Below are 12,038 nucleotides of genomic sequence, written 5' to 3'. Positions count from 1 at the left end.
TGTGTCCATGCCCGGCTAAATAGGTCTGGGCGGACCGGGCGGGCTCGTCGGCCCATGCCCAGGTCTATTCTGAATTTGTCCAAAAAACTTGATTGACTTTCTAAAATTTTAAAGTGTCTCTATAGCCCATCAACTTGTATAAAATGTTCAATTACGCCACTAAACTTGTATAAAATGTAATCAATTAGTCACTCGATTGCAAAAAAGTAAGTTAAATGTGGAAGATGTATTTCACGCGTCTTAAAAAAGTAAAATGACCAAAGACGGGTATGTTGTTCTAATATTAGAAAAGACAAGTTTTACAGTTGAGCAAATAAGAACTTCCTTTTTAATCTATTATGTGAATAATGTAATAACATTCTAAAGTGCGTGCGATACATCTTCCGCATTTAACTTACTTTTTTTTCAACTGTGTGATTAATTGATTACATATTATGCAAGTTTAGGTGGCTAACTGAATATATTATACAAGTTGAGGGACTATAGGGATATTTTGAAAGTTCACGGAACCAATCAAGCTTTTTGGATAAGTTCATGAGGCAAATGATGTATTAAGCCTTACATCATTTATCCCGAACTTTCAAAATATCTAGATAGTCTCCTCAACTTGCATAGAATGTCTAGATAGCCCTTCAATTTGTGTAAATTATAGTCAATTGATCACTCGAATACAAAAAAAAAAGTAAGTTACATGCGGAATGTGTGCTGCATGCACCTCGGAAAAGTAAAACGACCAAGGTTAATGTATGGGGTTCTGATATAAAAGAAGATAAGTTTTACAGTTGAATAAGTAAGAACTTTATTTTCAACATGTTTTAATCTATTCCATGAACTATGTCATGACATTTTAAGGAGCATGCAACTCACCTTTCATATATAGTTTACTTTTTTACAACTGAGTGATTAATTAATTACATTTTAAGCAAGTTTGAAGGGGATATTGTGACATTTTAAGCAAGTTGAGGAGGTATCGATACATTTCAAAAATTCAAGAGGTCAATCAAACTTTTTGGACAAGTTCAGAAGGCGGATGATGTTTTAAGTCTAATTTTCTGTAGGCTTAATAAATCATATGTCTTTTGAACTTGTCCACAAGTTCGATTGACTTTTTAAACTTTTAAAGTGTTTCATTAGCCCCTCATCTTTCTTAAAATGTCTCGATGCCTCCCTCAATTTGCTTAAAATATAGTCAACTAATTACTTGACTACAAAAAAAAAAGTAAGTTGCATGAGAAAGATGTGATGTACGCATCTTGAAAAAGTCAAACAATCAAGGTCGGGGTATGAGATTTTAATATTAGAGAGAACGGGTTTTACAATTGAGCAAGTAAGAACTTGATGCTGGCCTGGAACTCGTGAACACCATGCTCGATTGGCAAGGCACGGGGCTAACTTTGTTGGTAAATTCTTGATTCAAGCAATATCTGAGTGAATTGAGAACGGGACAAATGGTTCAAGCCATGGGTAGATTTAGACCGAACTTTGGATGACTCTTATGAGAGCTTACGAATATGAATTGAGTAAAATAAAAGGCTAAATCAAGGTCAGGGAATCAAGAATGAGTTTATGTGAAAATCTGGGACAGAAATGAATCTTTGATGATTGGAATCATACAAATGCAAACATAAGCATGAAAACCAGCAACCAAACACCCCCTAGTTTCAATTTTGCTTTTTAAACTTGTTCTTAGTTTCAATCCAATCCTTTATCAATTTATTTTCAGGTTCTTCATATTCAATTCACAATTCTCATCAATTCAATAGCTAAAAGTCCATTAAAATCACTTTTCTTCAACTTTTATTAGTTTTTGTCCAATCATTTCTCGTTCTCATTTCCGACCCTTTACTGTTCGTTTTTGCTATCAATTCCTTCTAAACATTTATTCCGGACTTTTTGAAGTTCAATTTAGCCTTTCGCTTTTCATGACTCCATATCTGAAAGCCCAGTTAACAAGCCAATTTTTACACCTCAAAATATTTTACATATCCTGTTTCCAATTCAAAATGGAGAATTTTAGGTGTTTGTTTAGTGACTTCATTTTTGTCTTTTACACCTGAAAAGTCGCATTTTACAAATGTAGGGAATCCATGCTTTTTTAGAAAAACAGAGTTTCCAACAACAAACCGTAACAGCAAACAATAGGTAAAACAAACGGGTCCTAGGAGTTGTGAAGAATAAAGCTAAGAATCTAAGAACTTGACATTTGAATAAGTATTTTGGGATTGTTGGTGGTTATTTGGAATGAAATCTTATGGTGTTATTTATAGTTTTTTTTAGAAGGTTTGTTGGTTGAATTAGTTGCCAGCTACCCTTATTTTTCTCTCGGTATTTTTCCACTACCTTGCCACATCAGCCCACTAATTTGTTTTCCTCAACTCCCTCCTACTTTCACTCTACTAGTTTGTCCTATCAGCCCACTAACTCATACTTCTTGGTTTAGGGATGGTTTGTGGCCGTGCATAGCTGTGAGTAAGGAGTTAGACTTCAAGTGTTAGCTCTTGGCTCGGCTCAGTGTCCATTTGTGCATGTCGGACGTTCTGTATCGTTCAGATAATATGTGAAACTTTTGTTGGAATTCCAAACCACACGACGTGTGGCTTGCTTGCGTACGCCTTAGTCTTGAATGTTGTTTCACATGACATGTGGACTAGCCACACGCCGTGTAAATTACACGTTTTTTGGGTAGAGACACACCAAAGCTACCCACACACTGTGTGGGTAGCTTGACTTGTAGACTGTGAGACATGGTTTTGCTTCCACACAGCGTGTAGAAGCTTATTATTATTTTTTTATACTAAACTTTATTCTAAAATTAATTATACATTTTTTCTTTACATAAACATAAATTTTTACTTTTTAGTGCCAACACTTACTAAAAAAATATTAATTCATGATATATTTGATAAAGTTTAATGTAAAAGTAGAATGATTTTGTGTGTGACAAAGTTTTTGTCTACCTATGTAATTTTTGGCTCTCAATGTTTGTGAAGAATCTCTTAATTTAGAGGTTAATGAAAGTAGATTGGGAAATGTGGAAGGAAGAGGTAAAGGGTCTTTTCTACTTGTAAGCTAGCTATCATTTTGATTGATTGCCATCAAAGAATCTACTTTAGTTCACCTCTTTACATGACACAAGAATCAATATTGGTTAATTTCAAATAAATACTCTATAATTTCACGTTTTTACAAATTGTACGTATAGATTTTTTTGTTACAAACCGAACTCTATGATTTGCAAAAAAATTATTTTTTTTATTAATTTTACCAAATTTGACCGATAACGACCTCAAAATGAAAATTTTCAAAAGTTAAAGTTGTTTAGTATCATATTTACTATAGAACCTCATTTTTAATTTTTCAAAATCATCATTTTTAGAGGGCAAAAAGTATCATTAGGTCCCTGATCTTTCAGTTTTTCGTTCATTAAGCCATTGATCTTTTATTTGGATACATTAAACCCCTAATTATTTATTTTTGGTCTCATTAAGCCCTTAATGACCAAAAAAGTAATTTTAAACATAAAATTCGGTTAATAGACAGTTATTCATTATACCTGCATTCGAATTTTTTTTTTTTTTTTTTTTTATTTTTTTTTATTTTTTTTAACTGTTTGAAAGCGCTCAGCGGGGACGCGTAATGCGACCGGGCCGCCCTTTTTTTTTTTTTTTTTAACTGTTTGAAAGCAGTTTTGGATGTATAATGTGTCTATAGGAAAACTGTACAAACCTTAATTCAAACTGTAAAGAATGTTTTTTTTTTAATAATTTCAAATACAGATGAAGTTAACAAGGTATTTTTAACAGAATTAAATGTTCCCAACTTACTAATTTGGCCATCAAGGGCTTAATGAGACTAAAAATAAATGATCAGTGACTTAATATCTCCAAATAAAAGATCAAGAGCTTAATGAACCAAAAAAATAAAAATTTCATTTTAAAGTCGTTATCGGACAAATTTGGCAAAGTCAACAAAAAATGAAAATTTTGGAAACCACAGGGTTCGGTTTGTAATAAAAAACCACAAATACTGATCTGTAAAAACGTGAAACTGTAAAATTTATTTAAAATTAACCCTATTACATTTTATTAAAAAAATTTGTCTAGATATGTGAGGAGACAATTTCATTAGTTTGTTCTAGGTGTGTATGCATCGGTTCAAAAACCGACCCGAAAAAAACCGCATACCAAAATTATCAAAATAATTGACACCGACACAAAATCGAATAGTATGTAAAATCGAAATATAACTGAACTAAAATATTCGGTTCAGTTCGGTTTTAAACCAGGCAAACCGAATTAGTTAAACAATAAAAAACAACAAATAAAAATTCCTATATTTCTTTATTAGATTTATCTCAAAAAAAATTGAAATACTTTTAAAATATATTTATATTGGCTTATTATCTTAACAATATTAAAAAAACTAAACTTATAACATTTAATATATGTGTATGTAGAACATGTGTAATTCAGTGTGGTTCGGGGTTATTATATTTTTTATCAAACCGAACCGAATACCGAAATGCACCTAAAATTAAAACCAACGCCAAAACGAAATGTCAAAAAAACCAAACAAAAAACCCTCGATTCAGTTCGGTATGCAGTTTAAACCGAACCATGCACACCCCAATATAGAGGGCCACCTTGTCATTACTGTGCCCAACCGAATCTGTTGTGAAAAAGGGAAAAGTGTTGCGAGAAAAAGCCGATGATAGTTTAGTAAAAACACAATAAAAATTCTAAAAATTAAGAAATAAAAAACAAAAAACAAAAAATATTAAGTTATATTGAAAGTTATGACCAATTTTGAACGAAAAAATTTAATATCAACTTTCTGAAATTTCTCCAAAAGCTATAAATTATACTTTTCCTAAAAGCAGTTTTACCAAGTTCTAAAAAAATGATTTTACATTTACCAAACGTTGCTTTTAGAACCTAAAAAAACAATATCAAACACGCGGAAGTGTATTAGACCATCTTGACGATACTTTTAAAATTTATTTTTACACTAGGTTTTGTTTGATAAAACACTTAATTACTTAAATTAAAATGTTAAACATTTATGTAATTTAAGTGCGTTTGATAACAGTTGTTTCTCTGTCACTTAAATTAGTTAATTAAGTTAAAAATCACTTATTTTAATAAGTCAAAATATTTAACTTAACATTTTAAGTTAAATATTATCAACTAATATTTTTTTATACAAGTTATATCATTCAATACTTTCAGCACTTAAAATTCAGTATTTATTTTTTCAGCATTTAATTTTCAGTTTTATCAAGCAATACCTAAACTACATTCCAATAGTATTTATATATAATATCAAAATATTTTACTCTATTTTCAAAATAAGGCTTAATAATAAAAATATTATTTTGATATATTTTATATCATGGGGAAATTATGATAATTTGTGAGTTTCTGTATTTAAATGTGTATTATTTAGATTATAGGCTCGTTGGGGGTAATTTTTATTTTTATTTTATGTAAATAAATAGTATAGGATAGGCTTAATGCTTAAAAATGAAATGAATACAGAATGTAGCAAGTTGCACCTAACAAGTACCAATATGATAAATTCAATTTAATTTATTCTGTTTACTAAAGTAATATATCTGACAAAGATTAAATAATTTATTATTTGCTATTTTTTACTTAATATTTGAAAAACATATTATAAAGTGTCTATTTTTTTATTAACATTGACCATTTAATCTTTTTATCTAATTTTTTAAAATTTATAATAAAACATATCTTAGTTTGCAATAATAAAATATAAAATGATTATATTTTTTTTTTATGAAAATGCTTATAACTTCGTTAGAAATCAACAAGTACAACAAGAAAACAATAGTAAAAAATCAATTCATACAAGATCTATAAAGAGACTAAAACGGCTACAGAGAGCAAAATATGCCATAAAGGCATCTAAAAACACAAAATAACAACAAAACATATATTTATCGTAAATCGAAATCTGTAGAAATTAGATGCAATCCAATCTTCAGCATTTAGATCATTCCGAATATTCGGATCTGAGTCATTTCTTTTGATGCAACCACGTGGATATATTGATCCACGTACAAGATAAACCGTTTCCGCACTTGCTAAATTCGAAAATGATATAAATGAAAGAATGACAGAATACAGATACAATTCAAACGGATGAAGAGATCTGATAAAATATATAGAAACTGACTAAAAAGAAAAAAACAATAAAGTAAAACACATAAAATCTAACCCGGTATGATAAGAAGAATGAAGACAAACTTTCTTCATTATTCCTATTCAAAGTAGATCTTCAAAAAATGACAATTTGAAAGTCATCAGATGATGAAATTTGGACAGAAAATGAGAAAAAAATGGTGGAAAACAGAGATGATTGGAAATGAAGATGGCATGTCACTTTGTTATTTTTATTAAGGGATAAGGTACCAAAATAGGTCTAAGGTTTCTGGAGAAGTATCAATTTAGGCTCAACGTTCAAAATAGCACCAATATAGGCTTAACGTTTACAACATAATATCAATTTAGGCGTAACGTTTACAATATAGCATCAATTTAGGCCTCACGTACAAAATAACATCAATATAGGTTTAACGTTTACAAAATAATACGAATTTAAGCTTAACGTTTACAAAAATATATACAATTTAAGCTAAACGTCATAATTAAATTAATTATATTATATTTTTTCCCTATTAACTTTATATGTTATCTTTTTATTTAGTTTTATATTCTTATTTATTATAATACAATTAATTAGTATTCTTGCGCATTAAGATCTTATATTTGTTTTTCATCAATGATTCCATAACTACTAAATTTCATTGTTCATGTAATATATGCAAACTAAAAGTAATTGAATATCCATCATATTTCGAACACTGACATGTATCAATATTATTGTGTAAACGTTTAATTGTGACGTTTAGCTTAAATTGGATATAATATGGTTAATTTAATTGTGACGTTTAGCTTAAATTAGATATATTTTGTAAACGTTAAGCTTAAATTTGTATTATTTTGTAAATGTTAAGCCTATATTGCTGCTATTTTGTACATGGGGCCTAAATTGATGCTATATTGTAAACGTTAAGCCTAAATTGATATTATATTGTAAACATTAAGCCTATATTGGTGCTATTTTGAACGTTAAATCTAAAATTGGTACTTCTCCAAAAACTTTAGGCCTGTTAGGTAAAAAGAATAAAGACATTATAATGTGTTTTTTTAGAATAGATGGACTAAGCAGTGTTAGGTAAAAAGTGGATAGTAATAAATTATTTACCCTTACTATAATTACTGCAACAGACCTTTTCCTCAATTCTAGTAAAATGGTCCCCTACTAATAATGTTTGTCCAATAAAAAGAGGCTCAAATCTTATAATGTCCTTGGTACGATGATGAAATACCAAAAAAAAAAAAAAAAAACTACTCCTCTATTATGGGGTAAATTACAACTGTGGCCATTGAACTTTGCTAATTTTAACATTTTGACCACTAAACTTCAATTCTTAACAGTATTACCGCTAAACTTTACACTTTTTTAACACCGATGGGCACTCAATACCTCAAAACAACCGTTGACGGACTCAAAATAAAAAATTTAAAGAGTTAATGATATTCTAAGGAACTTTATTTCTTAAAATTTTTCGTATTGAGATCATTTAGGTGTTGTTTGGTTAGGAGAGAGTGTGAATTTTTAGAGAGAGAGCTTCAAAAAATGTGATTTTGGAAAATAAAAATGTGGTTTCATGGTAAATGTCGTTCTGAACAACTTTAATTTTTGAATATTTTCATTTTGAAGTCGTTAACGGTCATTTTGATGAGTTGGTTAAAATTAAGTGGCCACCGGTGTTAAAAAGTGTAAAATTCAGTGACCATACCGTTAAGAGTTAAAGTTCAATGGCTACAATGTTAAAATGGATAAAGTTCAGTGGTCATAGGTGTAATTTACCCCTCTATTATAGATGACAATAGGTAAGGTATACGTGGATAGTCTCAATCTCAGACTTTTATCCGTTTATTTTTCATTATTTGTATCCGTTACATTACTCTAACGGATATATTTCATGAATTTTATTCTCACCCCATTTAAAGAGCGAGTATTCAAACCCGTTAAGAATCTATACGTAAAACAAAAAGTATTACAAATTTAACAAATCATAAATTTAATAAAGGGATAAAGACCAACTTTAATCTTAATATTTCAAGTTAAGTTCAGATTTAGTCATAACGTATAAAATGATGCAAATTTAACCATAACGTTTCCAAACAAGACCAATTTTAGTCATGCGCTATCAAAAATTTGAAAAGACTTGTTTGGCTTAGGGATGGCAACGAGTACTCTACCCGCGGGTACCCGACACTACCCGACCCTAATGGGACTACCCGTACCCTGTATAAAAGGATATGGGACGGGTATGGGATCAAAATCATTACCCGTTAGGGTAATGGGACGGTATGGGAAGACCCCCTAGGGTACCCGGTACCCGTTACCCGTCATAATTTTTTTATATATTAAAAAATATTATTGCGTTTTAGATGTAAGATGTGAGATTTGAACACCAACTTTTTATTTTTGGACCATTAAGTGATACCACTAAGCTACTTTATTTTTATTGATTAAGGTTTAATTTGTTCAATTTCTAGATGGATGATTTATTAAATTTATATTTGTTAAATTTGTAAATTTTTTGTTTTATTTATTGATTTTTAACGGGTAAGGGTACCCGTGGGTACCCGTGAATTAAATAGGACGGGTATGGGATGCAAAACATATACCCGTTAGGGTAATGGGAAGGGTACGGGTAATTAAAAAATAAACAGGTAAGGGTTTGGGATTGACACTACCCGTGGGTACCCTACCCGTTGCCATCCCTAGTTTGGCTGTTATTTAACTGTCACATTGGACTTTTCAAATATCAATTATGTTTAAGATATTTAGTGTACTACTAACAAAATTAAAAAAAAAATCTGTTAAAATGCTGAAACTAAATCTGCTACATATAAGTTAATCACAATTTTTTTTTTTGTCAAGTTGTCTAAAATATTTATCTTGTTATTAATATAGTTACAAATAACTAATAAAAGATTTAATCAAACTGCTTCAATTTATCGACAAACCTACATTTCACATATGCGTCATTTTATTACTTATTAATAACAGATCACAAACATATGATTTAACGTGAAATTTAAAAAATATATATATAATATATTTTATACGAGTTGTCAGTTGGACAAAAAAATTCAAATATTTCACCAAATTTAAAAATATTAATCTCTAATTATACTATTAAATCACAAAAAATATGAATTTTTTTTAGAATCAATTTACGTGTAATTGGTGCAGAATAAGAAACAAAATATTTGTGTTTTATAATACTGTTTGAAATTGATCTAACTTGCGAACATTAGAGGTAAAATTGCATAATTTTAAATGTTAATAATAAAATTGTTCCTACCTATAAACTTTAGGTGTATTATTACACCTTATCCCGTAATTAAATGATTCTTCAATTAACTTTTCTAGAATACATCAATAGTCATTTACTAGAATTGGGAAAGGTAAAATGACTTCTCTAGGATTGGTGGTTTAAATATTGTGGCTACTTTTTAAAGATAATTTTGATAGTAAAACTACATTAAACAGGGTTAATTTTGTAAAATACAATAAAATTAAGAAGTATTAATCATATTTTTAAGAGGTGTGTCAATTTCTAACACGACATCCTTTTAAAAATGGAGGGAATATCTTTTTTATACTTTCTCTAATTTCTCGGTTTGAGATCCGTCAGTCACCTTTTAGGTAAGGATGTAAATGGAGCGGGAATTGCTTGTCCTCATTGGTGACGGGAATCCCCGATAAGAATCCTTATGGGACGGGGATGCGGATAGTTTTGTCCCTCGTGGTGGGATAGGGCGGGGATGGGGAAGGTATCCCCACCCCGTGGGGATCCCCGTCCTTGCCCCGTTAATCCATGATGGGGGATCCCCGACTATTCCCCATGATAATTGATTTTTTTGGATGATTTAAGTACATTTTAATTAGGTGATTGGTTGTTTTCAATTTTTAGTTTTTTTATGGTTTTGAAAATTTGAGAATGATTGTTGATATTCGGTATTATTAGCTACTGATTCTTGCAAGTTTTAGGTATTACTATTTTTTTAAATATAAACGGTGATTCCCTGCGAGGAACAGGAATGGAGAATGGAGAACGGGAAAAAGGTTTTTGAAACATATGTAAACGAGGAATAGGGATCCCTGTGGGGACGGGATGAGGACAAATCTATCCCCTTTTAACTCGCGGAGACGGGAATGAGAAATCCCCGGACTTGTCGGGAAACAGGGATGAGAAATGCATTACATCCCCACCTTTAGGTAAATCCTCTCATAATTACTATTTTCTATGTATACTAGGATTCAAACTCGAGATTTATAACTTAACCGGTATGAGATCTTTAACCACTTAAACCAATCTTAATTGGTAGAGAAAGTACTTCTTAATTTTATTTGAAGTTACAAAATTCACCCTATTTAATGTAGTTTCACTATACAAAATTATCTTAAAGTAGCCACAATAATTAAACCACTAATCCTAGAAAAGTCATTTATTGTTGATATATTCTAGAAAAGTTCTTGGAGTATCATTTAATTCTTGTAAGAAAAATCTACTAGAGTAGTACAATATTTATGAAGGGTAAATTTGGAAAAAAACGCTAAATATCGTCTTGATTTGATTAGGCTCCGTATATAAAATAGTACTAATATATGCTGAACGTTTAAAAAATGATACCAATTTAGGCATCGATAACGGAACGAGACACGTAATTGATATTACTCCGTTAAATTATGTCAATTGTACGTGGATGGAGATATCATAACTTAACGGAGTAATAGAAATGACCTGTCCAATCCGTTATCGAGGCCTAAATTGATACCATTTTTTAAACGTTAAGCCTATATTGGTACTATTTTGTACATAGAGCCTAAATTGATACTTCCCAAAAACCATAAACCTATTTTGATACCTTATCCCTTTATAATATGACATCATTTAAAAAAAAAAAAAAAGTTGTATTACATGACATCCTTTTAAAAATGAAGGGAATATGAATTAACCGCTAAAATTACTCTTTCGAAGTTTGGTCTGTAATGTCGATGCATGGCTCTTTCACTCGTTAACCGCCTAGCGTTTTTTACAACCTTGGTATAATTTATTTTAGTACCTGAAATTTGTCAAATTTAAATTTATTTGTTAAATATTATAAACTTTTTAAGTTGATATTTAAACTTTAATTTTGACTACTCTCAGGTAAAAAAATATCATCAGATTCTCAATCTTTCATTTTTTGATTCATTGAGCTATTGATCTTTTATTTCGACATATTAAACCTTTAATTATTTATTTTTAGTCTCATTAAGCCCTTATTTACCAAAGTAATTAGTTGTGAACATCTACTTCAATTAAAAATGCGTTAGTAATTTCATATGTATTTGAAATTATATTTTTTAAAGTTTGAATTAACGTTTTTACAGTTTTTCTATAACCACATTATACCTATAAAAAAGTGCTTCAAACTGTAAAAAAAATACAAATTTCGAACGCATTTGAAATGAATAATATAATACTCCCTTAATCAAGATTTAAGTTCGAAACTGATTTTTTTTATAATCAGGGGTTTAAGGTATATAAACAAAAGATTAAGGAGTTAAATCAACTAAAACATGAAAAATCAGGAGCTCATAATTTTTTTTTTTTTCTTTTCCAAAAAAACTACTATACAATTTGGTGGCTATTCCACTTGAATCTGGGGTGTTGAAGTAAAATATGTATTGGGTCCCTAAATTAAATCCAACTTTTTGGTGCTTTCTAGGAGTTCTTGGGTTTCTGAAGCACCTTGTTGCACCCAAAGCAGTAATTTTTTTATTTTATGCATAAGCAGTTTTTAGTTTATTGGGTTTGTATTAATTCCCAGAGATTCTTTTAGTTATATATGTTTTTGTTTTTTTTACAGCTGTAAACGAATCAA

The sequence above is a fragment of the Euphorbia lathyris genome, chromosome 7 (genome assembly GCF_963576675.1).
Source record: "Euphorbia lathyris chromosome 7, ddEupLath1.1, whole genome shotgun sequence".
Taxonomy (NCBI): domain Eukaryota; kingdom Viridiplantae; phylum Streptophyta; class Magnoliopsida; order Malpighiales; family Euphorbiaceae; genus Euphorbia; species Euphorbia lathyris.
This window is presented reverse-complemented; position numbering follows the sequence as displayed.